This window comes from Bidens hawaiensis, unplaced genomic scaffold (genome assembly GCF_021521415.1).
Source record: "Bidens hawaiensis isolate Kalapana, Puna unplaced genomic scaffold, B.hawaiensis_p1.1 tig00009190_1, whole genome shotgun sequence".
Taxonomy (NCBI): domain Eukaryota; kingdom Viridiplantae; phylum Streptophyta; class Magnoliopsida; order Asterales; family Asteraceae; genus Bidens; species Bidens hawaiensis.
The window spans coordinates 290,043-305,004 of record NW_027491677.1 but is presented as its reverse complement, the minus strand read 5'-3'; the positions used below and the strand labels follow the sequence as shown (position 1 = coordinate 305,004).

General features: G+C 33.9%; 2 pseudogenes across 2 annotated transcripts; both read right to left on the bottom strand.

Moving 5' to 3' along the window:
• Window positions 1-644: 644 nt before the first annotated feature.
• Window positions 645-2,075, bottom strand: LOC143531498 (NAC domain-containing protein 68-like; annotated as a pseudogene). The gene is made up of 3 exons (XR_013135031.1): window positions 1,858-2,075; window positions 1,265-1,521; window positions 645-1,127 (listed from the first exon to the last, which is right to left on the bottom strand). The product of XR_013135031.1 is annotated as an NAC domain-containing protein 68-like (transcript).
• A 6,142-nt stretch (window positions 2,076-8,217) lies between these two features.
• On the bottom strand, window positions 8,218-14,962 carry LOC143531476 (kinesin-like protein KIN-14T; annotated as a pseudogene). Its single transcript, XR_013135029.1, has 11 exons — window positions 14,761-14,962; window positions 14,014-14,097; window positions 13,363-13,520; window positions 12,561-12,667; window positions 12,302-12,480; window positions 11,572-11,733; window positions 11,314-11,479; window positions 10,977-11,014; window positions 10,589-10,716; window positions 9,227-10,123; window positions 8,218-8,419 (listed from the first exon to the last, which is right to left on the bottom strand). The product of XR_013135029.1 is annotated as a kinesin-like protein KIN-14T (transcript).

The window sequence follows — 14,962 nt, the reverse complement described above, 5'->3', positions numbered from 1 at the left end:
TTAAAAACCTACCGCATTTGGCATCTTCCGATATTTGGCACCAAGCACGAGCACATAGTACGCACTCGTCGATACTCCACGCTATCACCGTCTTTTTAACCCGAGGTTCGCCGGCGGACTTCTTTGCGTGTTTTTTCGAACGTCCGCGTTGGCTCGAACCGCCCTCGGGTTGTGTCTCCGGCACGAACTCGACCTCGGGTTGGGTCTCCGGGGCGGGTTGGGAACCCGAACCCGCAAAAATGTTTGTCCATTGGGTTTTGGAAACCGGGCAACGCATTTGGCATAGAGCTTTGTAGAAGTGCAAAGTACGCGGCCATTTGCGGGTCATACATTTGCGGGACTGATACGGTTGGCGTCGGGCCGGTAGATTGGTTCGGTTGTGGATTTTGGTTGGCTTGACGGGCATATTGACCGAAACCGAGAATATTTTGGTGGTTGTTTGGAAACATGATGGTAGAAATATTAGTGTAAAAGATATAAATATTTGTGTAAATTGGTAGATTGGAAGGAATGTGTTAAAAAAGATGAGTTTGGTTTGTTTATATAGTATAAATATAATTAATTAATTTTTTTTTTTAAAAACCCCAACGGCTCCAAGACCAACGGTATTTTTTTTGGATGTGTGTTCCATTCTCGCGTTGTATCTAAAACGCACAAAAAAAAATTTCAACATAACGCGGGGGTGGGGGGTGTACCCACGCGTTTTCACCCACAACGCAGCCATTACACATGGTCTTATAGAAGTTATTATTATTAATATTATCAGGAGGCATTTGTTCCAAACAATGGTGCAAATCTTCCAAACTCAAACTATCCAACCACTCATTCCCATCATCAACATCCCCTTGCTGCATCATTAATCCTACATTGTTTCCCTCGCTAGTCGCATCTTCGAGTTTGGTCGAATATTCAAACCGCAAGTCACCTGAAAACATGATGTCACCACCAAACTCGCTGTCCGAATGTTCAAACGAATCAAAACTGTCACTATTGTTACTAGAGCTATTATCTTTATGTAACGGTGATGTAGGATGAAGACGATGAATGTTGTTATCTTCGGGTATGATCATCGCCTCCTTGGGATTATTCTTCTTGTTGTATAGACGACATAAAACCCAATCATCCAACTGCAATTATTAAAAATGTAACATTCAGTTTAGAAATTTGGAAGTAGTGTAGCTTGTCGTTAAAAAAAAGTTGTTATTTATAAAAATATTAAATAATAATTAAATAATATTAAAATTATTAAAAATATTAAACTCACCTTAGAGTCAGCGAGTCTATATTCATGCATGATCCAGTTGGTCTTAATCCCTTTAAGCCCGTTACCCACGTAAAAAACTAATGCTTTCTTGATCCCGATAGTTGCATTTGTGTCGGTTTTGGACTTAATGGGTTTATCCACTCCGGTTGCTTTCCAATACCCGTTTCCTGTGACCCGGTTTGGTCTTGACCCGTTCGGGTATTTCCTATCTCTTGGTGTGAAAAAGTACCATTCCTTTGTTCCAAACAAAGCCATTTCTGCATAAATTAGGTTGAAATTTAGTGCATGAAACAGAAAAAAATAAAACCGAAACTAAAACCGACGGTTTAAGTTTATATTTTTGTAAAAACCAAACTTACGGTTTTGTTTCTGTTTTGCATGAAATAAAAACCGAAATACAAAACCGAACAAAATTTAGAGTTTATAGATTTTCATTTTTTATTTTGTGTTATTTATAATAAATATGCAACTCAAATATTTTAGTTATTAATTAATCAAACAATTTTAAGAAAATAAAAAATCGAAGTTTTGGTTTCAGCCCAAAACGGCAAAGCTGAGCCAAACTGAACCGTAAATTATTTAAGAAGACGTACCAGGAAGCTCCCACGGGTCATGTTTATAGAGATCCACGTCAGCAATAATAGGTGGCGGTGTGGGGCCACTGAGAATCCTGACATGGGTCCAGATTTCCTAGAGAGGTAATGAACGACGAGCTCCTCGTCGGTCGGGTGAAACCGGAATCCGGGAGGCAAGTTCAACTCAGATCCAGCATCTCTAACATTCTTGTAACACGTTTTGATGGTGATCTCATGTTGTATATTATTATTTGAACCAAAATTGACTTGAACTTGAATGTTTTATAATATGAGGAGATGGGTGACTTGGGTTAGGCTGAGGGGTGTGGGGCTTCAACGGGGGCGCTAGAGCCCCTCCGCTCGCGCCCCCCCCGCGCTAACACCACACCACCGGGGCGCTAACGGGGCGCTAACGCGAAAAACAATGCAGGCGTGAGCTGGTTAGCGGGAGAAGAGAGAGAGGAGCACACCTTTTGAGGTATTTTGGACCGTTGGGAGCCGAAAAAAACAAAAAAAATATATTTTCTATATGGGTTTACGGAAAAGAGCCGTTGAGCTCATATTAAATTAAAAAAAAATATTTTCTTAAACTATAAATATATACCTTTATAAAATATACTTCATTTCACAATTATAGACCTTTCCTCCTAAAATCCTCTCAAAACTAACACAAAAAAAATGTCGTGGTACTCGTCTTGTATTAGATTAGTGTTATTATTAAGTATTATTGTTTGTTTAATTTTTAGTATGTTTTTTTTTGTAATTTGAATTTTAGATATTAATGTGTTTTTTTTATTAATGTGTGTTTTTTTAATAATTTATGAGTTTTTTTAATAATACGTTGTTTGAATATATTTATAAAAAAATAAAAATAAAAATTTTCGCTGGAGCCCCTCCACACCAGGGGCCAGGGCTCCAACAACCCCCTTATCCAGTTTCTCTCTCTGCCACACGTCATAATATTATTGGTTGGAGCCTCCACTAAAACCCCCATTAAAGCCCCACACCCCTCAGCCTTATATATACCCCAGTTTTATGTGTGGGGCCCACATGAGAAGGTTCATTGAAACTGCACGTGAAAAATATTAAAAGAGTATATTTGAATTATTTTAAAATTTTAATTTTTTGACAAGTTATTATTAGGAAAATTATGAAATTAGTGGAAAATTCAACTTGCTACACACGTAAAGATGTTGAGGATGAAGCTACTAGGATAATGTTTATAATTTAGTCACTTTCATAATCTATTTTCATTTTTTAAGTTAATTCTCGTTGGCGGTGGATTCGAAAATTATATTTTTAGGGGCAACCCATCAAGGCTTAACATTAACTTTTAGGGGGTCGATCGAAATTTTCACGTACACAAAATGCTAATTTTTTTAGAAGATACCCCCCCTCCTCCCCCCAACACACACACACAATTTTAACAAATATGTATGTCCGAGATTACTGTTGTCGTTTATCAGTTTTGTTAAAAAATAATGGAGCCAGTGAACTGGAATGGAATTAACATAATTGAAAACCAGACTAAACAAAAAAAAACTTTGGATTGAACTGTTGTATAAGTCAAAAATTTACTTTTTAGTTTTGAAAATTACACTCATAGTTGAGACTTGAGAGTATTCATTCACAAAATAATACTTTTAGGTTGAGACTTGAGAGTAGTCAACTTAATGACTCTTCCTTCATTAGAATCACTAACATGCATGAGCTAATTAAAAACACATTTTTTTTGTTATCGTTTTCTAAGGGTGCTTGAATATGTATAATAGCAAAGGCAAATGGTTTTAGTCCGTGGCGGAGCCAGAAAATTTTCCATGTGGGTTCGGAATTTTTCGATGCTTGGCTTTAGTAACTATCCGGCATCAAAGTTTTCGGGTATAGATGAGTTGGTCGGATCACATAAATAAATGCAATATCATTATTATAATAGAAGTTTATAGTCAATATTTAATAAAATACCAAGTTATTTTAATTAAAAAAGAGGGTTGTCGTCAAGCTGGTCGCGAGAGTCTGGGAGAATTGATGGAAACTATAGAAGTGGTATGGGCGAAGACTAAAGGGCAACTTTCAGAACTCAGAAGATGTAATAAAAAATGTTATATATATATTTTTGTATGTTAATAGAAAAGGTTGTACAAAATAATTATAAAATAATATAAAATATAGTAATATTTAAAAATACTTTAGTTCACATATTTCATTTCAAGTTTACGAATATGATAAAACATTATTATAAAAAATGTTAAATATTGTAAGAATATTTAACGGTCAACTATTATATATGCACTCAGTTTTAGAGAGAATAAAAAGGAAATTGATTAATAATAAAACGTATATATAGGTTTTGATAGGTTCGGAGAATTATTTTAAAATAGACCCCACTAAACCACTAACTAAATAATTAGTTGTTATTGTATTAACCTCTTTTTTATCTTCTAGGAACATCGTCTTCTTTCTTCTTAACTTGTTGCCGGCCGGAAAAAGGATCATTAAATTTTTTTATAACAATATTCTTCTAAAATGATATATGGGTTCGTTCGCCAAAAAACAATGGGTTCGCTTGTTAATACAATAACATAGGTTATATATAAATCTGAGAGGCGAACCCGGTCACATAGCCGTACCTCCGCCACTGGTTTTAGTACGCTCTAGGCTTAATTCACTCGGTAATACTTTTAGGCATCCTATCGTTATGAAAAAAAAAACAAAAAACAAAACTCTATCGAGTCGGTTTTCAAACCTGCAAAGACCTTAAAATCTTAAATCTTAACTATCCTCGTGTTATTAGACCAGAAGAACAACTTAGTTTTGTTGAGACTAATAAAAACAAATAATAAAACGAGAATTTCACCAAAGGGACAAAATCGTAATTGTTTTTAACGGAAGAAATAAATATTTATTAAAAATAAACAAGAGGATGAAGAAGAATTAGCTTAATTTTAGGATCTTTAATATGTTTAATTACTATTTTTATTCAAACAAATCATGCAAGATTAATTGGTCAGCGCCCACCACATGCAAACATCATCATTGTCCTCATTCATTGAACCTATTAAACATACATGAGTACATGACTGATTACTTTTTTTTTTAACTACCAATTAAGTAACGCCAGGTATTTCGTACGCGGCTTCCATTGACTAAAGGTAGCCCGAGTCGGCCACTAGTCCGGACGGACGGAGCCCCTAGCGGTCCACCTATTGAGGGATTCACCGGATAAAACCCGACCCTCACGCCCGCCAAATGGCACGACAACGAGGAGCCAGTAAAACCGGGTGAGATCAGGACTCGAACCCTGGAAAGCCAGGGTCATCCCTCATATCTCCCATATAAATTGGTGATAGTGAGGTTTGAACCTCCTACCTCTCACTTGTAAAGTGAGTGCTCTACCATTGAGCCACAATCAATTTTACATGACTGAGTACTAGTTCGGTCTTTGGTTTGTTTGTGTTATTTAATTTAACGGTTTTTTTTTTTTACAGACTACACGTACTCTCTACTACGCTTCTAAAATCATCATACAAACGTTCTACATAATTTTAACTCATAACAACTTGGTTAGGGAGCATGCCACTTCACCATCGAGCTATCCTTGAGAACAAGATTACTCTATACAGATTAAATTGATCGAATAAATGAACAAGAGATTAACATGAAGATAAAGTTAACTTGGTTCGGTTTCAATTTAAAAAATTTAAAATGAACGAAAACCTTTACTATTTAAATAAATTAGTTATTTAAAGGGCATTTAAATAAATTAAGTTATAATTTAAACGGCTTTTAGTGTTAGAAATTAAATAAACAATTGTGTAGTTAACTATATATAAATCATCTGCTCTAATCCATGCACGAATCACATGTTTTCAATGTATTGTTCGTTGTCGAGGCCTAACAGTCAAAACGTTTTCTCTCCGATTACTAGAGAAAGCCGGTCATTCCTAAAGTTAGAGGGTATGAGGAACGACTCGAAGATGAGATCGCGCAACAACTTTACTGATTATCAGAAGGATAATATTGGTGTTGAATAGAGTTTTGTTCATTTTTTTAATTCTTTATGACTAAATAATGTAGCGAAAAAAATAATTCACCATTAGAGTATTTATATGATTCAAATAATTGTATATGACTATTGGGTTTTTTTGACCGATTATACTTTATTTCTTTTATCAAGAAAACTTACCAACTTTGACTCGATTATTGGTAAATGGATAATATTAAGAATTACTAATTAATTTGGTGGCCCCAAAATAATATTTTTATCACCATGCATGCACTTCACTATTAAAAATATTCAACAAATGTGGATTAGGAACTTTTCACACTTCACTTCATCTAATAAAAAAGCAGGACTTTCAATAATAAACCGTTGTCGGTGGACAAAATAATAAATGACATCAAATCAACTTCCTTCCTTTGGGTTAAACATGGGTGTCGAAGCTTGAGCCTGCATTGGAAGGATGATGTGTGTTTAACTTTGTCAATTTTCTTTCGTAATTTTTATCGTTACTTTTTCTTTATGGTGTTTAGGTTTGTGTTTGTATTCTTGTATGTTTAGGCTTCTCGTGACTTGTTAGTTGCCTTTTTTTTCTTTTAATGAATATTGATCTTTAAAAAAAACCTGATAAAAAAATTTATATTTTTATAAAGTCATTGATTTCTTCTACATTTTTCTATTATCTTCATAAGAAATAACTTTTTTTCCTTGTTTAAGGAAGGTTGTTGATCTAACGTGATATCAACCAAACGTCTTTAGATTAAAAGGCCTCTATTGCATATGCTCTGACTACTAGTAGATTTATTAACCTTAATAATAAATTATTATCGATAGATTATTTTCTTGATAAAAAAAACTTATCTTAGTATTTTCGATCTAAAAATGCCCCTAATTTTGCACTTATAGGGATTTGAACCCCACCCATCTATATTTTAAGAGGTGGGACACTATACCACCAGACCATTAAGTCGTTAATGTAAAAATATGTATTATTATATGGGTGAGATGGGGTACCATTGTTAATGCACTTAGATGCATTAAAAAATGAGAAACATATTTAGGAAAAATGTGATTTTTAGTTGAATCATAGAGTACAGAGTCGGGATGATGTTGTAGCATTATAAACTATACTTTTACATTTGCTCTCGTCAGGATAAATCCAATCTCTTACCCTATTTTCACAATTTCACCTACGTAAATACGGTAATTTAAGTGAAAATCTGATTTCTTAGTAGCGGAGTCTGGGAAAGAATAGAGAATGCAATTTCACTATATTTTTTACCAGGAACAGATTCTAGACTGGGGATGTGAATGCTCTAACCACATTCTTATTAAAAGTTTAATTTAATTATCATAATAAATATTAAAAAAGAAGTAGATTCAAACGTTAGTAATGTAACATGTACATCGTATGCAGACAATGTAACATGGGTAGACCAAACAGGCGATGATTTTGAACTGGAACATAGTACTATAGTAGTTGAGACGCAGCAACTCGAAACAGTTGTTTTTTTCCAACTATCCGAGAAACTAGGATGACCATTGACTAGTCCAAAAATATATATAAATATAATATAAAAATAATTAAAAATTTTAAAAATATGGAATGACGTACTTGCTAACGTCATTGAAATCGTGACTACAAACATGTTCTTCGATAGTTTCATGTCTTTCCGGATTTTTTATAAATTCATTTTCTATACTTTTTTTATATAGATTTATAATAATTTATTTTCATTAATATTTTTTGTAACTTTAAACTTGATAAATGATGAAATAAATTAGTAAATGTATTATGAATTTGATTGTATAATTTTGATTTTGTTATATTTTTTTAACAAGTGAATACCATATCAGTAATCGATTTGCGAGTCCCTCGAGTGCAATTGCAGAATAATAGAAATATTAGCATTATGTAATAAAAAATAATAATAATAATATACAAGTACGATAAAAATAATTGTAAATTATAAACTAAATATAATTACGATAAATCTTATCTAATATATTCAGTCTAATAATACAATTACCTCACTTACATTTCGAACATCAAAGATCATTGTTTATGTCTTTACCGTATATTCATATCTACTTGCTTACATAAACTAATTGAGTTTGGTCATTTCTGCTTAGTTACGTCAGTTATCCATACACTGTTCGGTTATTTCGGTTTCATACACACCATGACACCTAAGCATGTGTCATGATAAAGTTGTCTACTAACATTATGAAATCAATAAACATAATTATGAAAAGTGTTGAACAAAACAATTTTTAAGCATCATTTTTTATGCATAATTAGTGCCAAATAAAGTTAAAAAAATCTACAAAATGTGACATTTGAGCATCTTTTATATATAGCTTGAATCTACATATAAATAACAACATATATTTATAAATATACATACATATTACTTGTTGATGTATGATATCTTACATATAATTACAACATGTAGTTTTGTTACCATTAAATTATTAAAGCTTGGAAGAAATCATGATCAAAGCCCAAGCTTTTAAATCCCAATCCTAGAAGGACAATATTGTACATTACCACAATAGTTTCTTTTAGGCTATAAGAGTAACCTGCCAAGATGCATAAAATCATTTAGTTTTCATTAGCGGCATCGGTTTCGATAAACGGGTTGTTTCAGATCATGTTTTTTTATCTAACCCGTCAAACGGGTCAGAATTCACAAATCTATTTTTCGTGCATAAATATCCGAAATATGTTTAAAAAGTTTCTAAATTTTTAGTAAAAAAGTGTTCATGTCAATGTAACACCTCTGTTTTTATTTGCATTAAAACGTATTCGTTTTGACCCGTTATCTGACTCTTTTATTTTGACAAAACACTATTTTTAGTTAACTACTATCCCTATGGGGTAGAGGTAAGGCTGCCTACATCTTACCCTCCTCAGACCCTACCATAGCTTTGCTATTGGTGGGATATACTGAGTACGATGATGATGATGATGATGATGATGACTATTTTTAGTTAACGGGTCAATTTGGATATGTTTCGAATCTAGCCGGTAACATGGGTTAGAAATGTATTTTTTTTTATGTGCAAAGTCTCCAAAATATTTACGAAAACTTAACAAAAAATGTTCGGGTCAACCTAACACCTTTGTTTTCACATGAAACGAAAAATGACTTGTTTTGACCCGTTAACTAGCCCGTTAATTTTTACTTTGACAAACATCACTTTTCAGTAAACGGGTCGATTTTGATATGTTTCATACCTAACCGGTCAAACGGGTTAGAAATATGTTTTTCATGCATAAAATCTCCAAAAAAATGTAAAAACTATCATCTAAAAGTGCTTGTGTACGTTTATTCGTTTTGACCCGTTATCTAGCCCATTTACTTTTACAAACACGTACGTTTTTACCTTTGACTTCTGCATTTTCACGCGTGTGGGACGAGTGATTTGTCAAATCCTCGAGAATAACTTTATCAGTATACGAAAACTTTGCAGGCAAGTCGTCTTCCTGCTCACGGGTCTCTAAATCCCGTTTTGCTTCTTGTTTCAACACTTGTGATATAACTGTCCAACCGACTTCAATATCATTATCATTCTGATCACATGTATCATTTATACTACGACAAAAAATGTCACATTCGGTTGATGAGTCATCAACAACAGTAACTGATTTTATACTCGCGGTTGAAGTGACCGTTGATATACATTTCTGTTCCTTTTGTTTACTTTTCTTTACACGGGTCGGGTTTGAAACGACCCGTTTGTTCTCATGCAACTGACCCGGTAGTTAGCTTCTGACTCATTTACTGAGCTAAACTCCATGTCATCATCGAATCCCGAGTGTAGCTCATTCAAACCAACCAAACAGCTTGTTCCTGAGACACTGCTGCCCGAATAGCTCGTTGACATATTCTTCAACGGAAAGCTAACAGATTCTGCACGAGTTAACGGTAACTGCTTTCTTCTCGCAGGCCTGATGTCTTTTTTGTATAAGTTTTGATTACTCGTTATTCCTGATTTTCGTGTGCTGCATATTGTCGGTTTCATGAATCTTGGAATCTTTGATGATTGGTGTGTTTTGGTGTTTTCGGGTGCATGTTGAGGGGGTTTTGAATATGAGGATGAGGATGGTGGTGATAGTAGCCCGTCTAGTTTTTCGGTTGAGTCTGTTGGTGTTTTTGTTAGTGAGTCAAGTTTTTGGTTCAGTTTCTTGATTTGTTTTATGAATCTGTCGCGGTTGTTTTCGATCTCTTGCATTTCGTGTTGCAGGTTAGTCATTGCTTCTTCCCTCAATACTCTTGCTTCCTGTTTTCAAAATTTCAGTTAAGAGCGTTAACGGGTTAAAATGGTTGAATGAGTCCAAACGGGCCATTCGGGTTGACCCGTAGACATTTTTCTCTATTTTTTTAAACTATACGTAAATTTGGTTCGCTCGTTTGACCTGTTTGCTAGACTCTCAAAACACTTTTTTTCTCTCTGTCTTAAACTCGTTACGTATAGATATTTGATTCAGCCCGTTTGACCAGTTTGCTTGACTCATAAAACACTTTTAAAGTATACATTTTGATTCGACACGTTTGACCGGTTTGCTTGACTGGTAAAACACTATTTTGTTTTTCATTTAAACTATACATATTTGATTCCGATTCAGCCCATTTGACTAATTTTCTTGACTTGTAAAACACTTTTTTAAGTATACATATATGACTCGGCCCGTTTACTCGTTCATATAAATGAAGCAATTAGAAGCTTAAGGTTTGGTCAACTCACATTCGGTTCAGTCTTCCCCAAGTGGATGCTTCTCAAGCGTAATGCAAAATTTAGAGAGCATACGGTCTCGCATAAATCTTCTTCTTTTGGGCTGACATGAACAAGCATCAGTGTTTTGGAATCCTCTCCTGGAAATAACAAGATCAAGAAACAAGCTTTTGACTGAATTCAAAAAGTCAAAACCAAGATTTTGACTCAACCCAGGAGTCAAAATCAAGCTTTTAGCTCAACCCAAAAGTCAAAACCAATATTTTGACTCAACCCAAAAGTCAAAATCACAATTTTCACTCAACCCATAAGTCACATAAGTCAAAATCAAGCTTTTGACTCAACTCAAAAGTCAAAATCTACTGAGCATAAGATTTTTTTTAGCACTTAGTGTAATTACCTAATGAATCTTTAAGCACTTGTGTCAGCTTGCTGTTCCTGTAAAACACAAGAATATGTCACTTCAACGGTTAGCGTTTTGTCCGAAATTTTAAAAAAAAGTTAAGTGTGTGAAATTAAATGTTAAAAATAAATAAATTCTATAACAACTTTAGTTTGTTCTAAAAAAATATAAAATATTTTATCTTTTGAGCATTAAAACTGATCTTGACCCTTACGATTTATTTGTTTGGCCCGTTAAAGATAAAACATAACCTGAATCAACCCATTCATAAATAAATGGTCTAACCGATACCTATATGTATTTGATGTTTACTTAAAAGTACCTTATAAGTTACCTGTAAGGTATGTGACTATTCTTCCTTTGGAGGGCATTGATGACATCACCAAGAGCCGAAAGCGAAAGATTAATAGCTTTTCCTTCTTCAAATCTTCTTCCCCATGCTTTTGTCTTCAAAACGCGCTCGCTTCCTCCCAAATCAAGTCATTGACATGCGAATCATGCTGCGAATAATAACAAAAAGAATAAAAACATTTTGTTTATGTCATCATAGTAATAATTTTGTTGCTCTTATTTCACAAAAAAAAAGGTATACCAATGTGATCTACTTGAAACTTTGCTGGAATTTGTTGAAGCAGTTGACCTGAGTTGACTTCCAAGTCTATAAAGACTTATTGCATGATTAAAGTTGCTGACTTGGATGCTTACAAGATTATCAATCACAATCCCACCATTAGGATCTGTTTGGATGGAAAGACTGCATGCATAAAAAATTTCAAGTTTACATAATTGTTGGTATCTGCAACCGATAAAGGCCGGTTTTGGACTAAAAGCGAACCAAAAACCGAAATTTCTGTTTTTGAAACCGTCCACTTTCTGTTTTTATGGTTTTCAGTTTTCACAACGGGTTCGGTTTTTATTTTTTTGGTTGTCATTTGGGCTTGAAATTTTTGCGCCAAAAAAATGTCCGAAAATAACGAATTTGTTAGTTAAAGATTTATATATCATTACATATTTGGATCTAAATATTTTGGGCTACACCCTTTGTTAATTTCTTTTGCATTACTTAACAATCAAAAATAAAATTATAATTCATAAAGTAAATAACAAACATTTAAAAATAAAACAATTTTGTGGTTTTTTCGGTTCAGTTAGGTTTTTTTGGTTTTCAGAAAATACAAAACCAAACCGTCTGTTTTTTGTATGGTTCAGTTATTTTGGTTAATTTGGTTTCAGTTCGGTTAATCGGTTTTCTGCTCACCCCTAGCAAGAAATGTGATAAATTTATATAATTTTTTTGACATTTTATAGAATATTAAACTCACCATGGTGGCATAGGATCAGTTGTTTTTCTTGCATGAGGTATGAGTAAATCTTTGAGTTGACCAAGGTATATTTCAAGCATGCTGAAACTAAAAAGATATGTATGGTTGCTATCTGCAGCTTGTTTGAATAATGCTTCGATTGTTCGCGGCACTACACCGGGACAATCTGGATTTCCTTCCTATAAATGTAATTTTTTTTGTACAAAAATAATAAGATGAGTAGAAGTAGAATATGTTTACTAAAAAAAAAAGTAGTTACCATAGTGAAAGTTTTGCCTGTGCCCGTTTGCCCGTATGCTAATATGCAGACATTATATCCGTCCAAAGCGGATTTAATAACGGGTTCGATTTCTGAAAATACTTCATCTGACAGTTTAAGATCATGATAATTTATCTGTTAGCTTTTTATTGTGTGGATAGAAATAGGACTTGTAAACGAACATGAACACATGTCTCAGTTGTGTATGTTCATTTATATCCGTTTATTTACGTATTCATGAATACTTTTATGGCCCGTTACAATTTATTATGCTTTTATGAAGTTAAAGTATCACTAGTTACAATTTAGTCAAGTTTTATTAAATTTTAGGTTCAACGTATTAATGCTTGTTCATCTAGTTTATGATATATTCGTTTTTTTGTGTGCTTTAATGTTAGTGAACCGTTCGTTTATACTACTAACGAATGAACACAAACGAACAAGAACATGCTCATTTTCCTAACGAATGAACACGAACAAGAAACTCGCCCGCTTAACTGTTTGTGCTCGATCGTTTGTTTGGTTAAAGTTATACGAACATGTCTTGTTCGTGTTCGTTCGGTTCGTTTACAGGACTAGATAGAAGGGTGAGTTCACAAAAAAACTAGAGGTGACAGTTTTGACCCATTTACATATGAATATGCTAATTCAGGTTATAATTAATCCCTAGCGGGTCACAAGGGTAAAACTGGGAATTTTAACTAAAAAGGAAGAAAAATAAAGTGCCCCTTTTGACCCGAAATGGTTTTGACCCGTTACCCAACCCGTCTAGTTTACCATATGGACATGATAAGTAAATCACCTTGTGTTGAACCAGGGTGTAAAACCATGTCAAAATTGTATAACTTTCGGCAAAATTTATGACAATGCCACTTGAATCTAGAGGAACAACGGGCCTTTGATGGCTAAACGTCTCGCCATTTAATGCGGGCCTGATTCGACAAAATACACCAATATTTCCTGAAAATGTTAATAAGGTTGAAATTTATATTAGCACCTAGATCAAGCATCTTTGTTAAATGTAACAAGATCAAAATGAGTCGAGTTGAAACGGGTCATTTTAGTATGAGTCGGGGTTGGCTCGTAAAAAAATGTTTTCTATTTCTAAAAAAATTAAAAATAAAATTTGGCAACTCTCAACCCCTTTGACCCGTTTCCCTTTTAGCTAAATGTTGGTTTAACCCATTTGACCCATTTAAGATAAAATATAAAACCAAACGGGCCCGTTTTACATTTTTTATTAAAACGGGCTTCGTAGATTTAAATCATTTAACTATTTAATTATTGCTCATTTTTATAGTTATTTAATGTGTTATGTGTTGATCATAATTTTTTTATAATTCCAATTTAGCTAAATGTTGGTTTGACCCGTTTAAGATAAAATGCAACCGAACAGGCCCGTTTTATATTTTTTTATTAAAACGGGCTTTATAAATTTAAATCATTTAATTACCTTTCAGTTGCAGAAACTGATTTAGAACTTGCCTTCTTTGTGCATTTAATCTACAAACTTCTTGATTCAAGGTGGCAAGTTCACCTGTCAACAATCAAGAAACCGAATTAGTCAATTCCACAACATAAAGATAACTTTTTTAAAACTTTAACCATAACATCCTAGGCGAATCCCACATTGACCGTGGACAGAAGAGATTCTTGGTTCATAAGTAAATGTCCCGCCTTTTAATCACCAACTTGTTTTTGGCCAAATTCTAGTAAACGAGAGAACTCCACTATTAAGCGTGCTCAGGCGGAAGTAATACTAGGATGGGGGTGACCTCCCGGAAAGCAAATCCGTGAGCTGCTCGTGGGCAAAATGGACAATATTGGTGGTACGAGTAGCCGAATGTTATATTAACACGAAAAACAGTCCGGTTAGGTTAAAATAATCTTTACCATGAATATCTGAAAAGTTTAGACAATATTGGTGGTACGAGGGGCCGGATGTTACATTATCACGAAAAATATACCGGTTAAAAAAATATTTACCATGAATATTTGAAATAAGAAGTTCATCAAGATCATCATCATGTTGATTCTCGTAGTCGGATGTTACATTAACACGAAAAACAGACCGGTTAAAATAATCTTTACCATGAATATTTGAAAAGCTCGTCACGGGCAAAGCAGACAATATTGGTGGTACAATGGGCCGTATATTATATTAACACGAAAAACAAACCGGTTAAAAAAAAATCTTTACCTTGAATATTTGAAATGACAAGTTCATCAAGATCATGATCATGATGATGATCATAGTCAGCAGTTGATGGCAAGCTTTTGATTATGTCACACACAGTGTTAGCCCATGTGGCATTAGTTTCAGTCTTGAATCCCAACAAAGAATGGATTGTTTCAGATAAACTTCTAAAAGACTTCTTGGTGTTCATCTTCATATTCATCAT